Here is a 1,429-nt window from a genome sequence, read left to right as displayed (position 1 = left end):
TATCAATGCAGCCTGATTGCATGTTTGATCAATTTCAGACTGCAGAAGTTGGTAAAAATCTTCAATTTCTTCATCTCTGGCCTTAGTGGATGGTGCATAAATTTGAACAATAGTCGTATTAACTGGTCTTCCTTGTAGGCATATGGATTTTATCCTATCACTGACAGTGTTGTACTTCAGGATAGATCTTGAAATGTTCTTTTTGATGATGAATGTGACACCATTCCTCTTTAATTTGTCATGGTTTTGAGAAATTTGGAAATGGATATAAGTTAATTGGCCTGCATTATATATGGAAGGAGGGAGAATGTTAATTTTAAGCCCTCCAGAACAAAGTGGAAAAGATAGTTTTTCTACCTGCTGTCTGCTGCCTTCAATTCAACAAAAAGAATTGACTTTATCATTCTTTTGGCTGCAAGGTGGCTGGGAGGTAATGCACTCTTAGATTCAGAGAGTCTTTGAATTGCCAGGGAATATAGACATCAGGTAAACGGCCCAAGAGTAGAAATCCATGTCATAAAAGCCATGGCAGTTGGCCACGCAGCCTCTGCTTATATATGGTCAGTGGTATGACATTATTTATTTCTCTAGGAAATCCATTTTATTTTTGAATAATTCTGACTCTTACTATGTCTTTTTTTTTTCTTTTAACACATACAGAAAATCAAATTTATTGATGGGAACACGTCAGGCGGGGCAGTGCTGCCAAAGCCCTCATGAGTGCAGGGCCTGCCACTTGTCCAACCATCCAGGATGAGGCACTTCTCAAACAGCATGTCTTCAAACTCATTAGCATTAAACTTGATGAAGCCCCATTTCTTGGAGATGTGGATCTTTTGGTGGCCAGGGAACTTGAACTTGGCCCTGCCTGCATAGGCTCTCAATCACATGCTTCTAGCATTGAGCTTGGTGCAGATGGACATGAGGACTTGGCTGACGTAGACCCTGGAAACCGCACCATGGAGCTTTCCAAAGGCACCACACATGCCTCTTTGGTGCCTGTCAGCTCAGCACAGGACAACATCTTGTTAATGTTGATGAAATGGAAGGGATGAAACCCCATAAGTGAAAGCCATCTTTGTCACAACTTTTCATCACGTGTTTGTTGACACACATTCTGGCAGCTTCTAGGGCTTCTGAGGAGAGCTACTCGTATTCCTCTGACACCATGTGGCCACAAAGTGGGAACTTGTCCACTTTTGTCTTCCTCTGACCCACATCAAAATGCAGATCTTGGCATCAAGGACACCTTGGCAGAAGTGGGACTTTGGGTACAGCTTGTAAGAACTGGTAACACCAGGCAGGGTGGCCCTTGTCAACACGCTGAAGAGAAAGAGTAGAGTGTTCTTTTTTTATCAAACTTAAATATGCTTCCCTGTAACTTTCAACCCTTGGCCTGATTCTGCTTTTTGAGTGCCATTGAATAATC

The 1,429-nt window shown here is 42.2% G+C and overlaps 1 pseudogene; it reads right to left on the bottom strand.

Annotated features, from left to right (window-relative positions):
• Window positions 1-647: 647 nt before the first annotated feature.
• The window catches only part of LOC101361677 (60S ribosomal protein L10-like), a 23,681-nt pseudogene continuing 22,899 nt past the window's right edge, over window positions 648-1,429 (bottom strand).

Source organism: Trichechus manatus, unplaced genomic scaffold (assembly GCF_000243295.1).
Source record: "Trichechus manatus latirostris isolate Lorelei unplaced genomic scaffold, TriManLat1.0 scaffold00018, whole genome shotgun sequence".
Lineage (NCBI taxonomy): Eukaryota > Metazoa > Chordata > Mammalia > Sirenia > Trichechidae > Trichechus > Trichechus manatus.
This window is presented reverse-complemented; position numbering and strand designations above follow the sequence as displayed.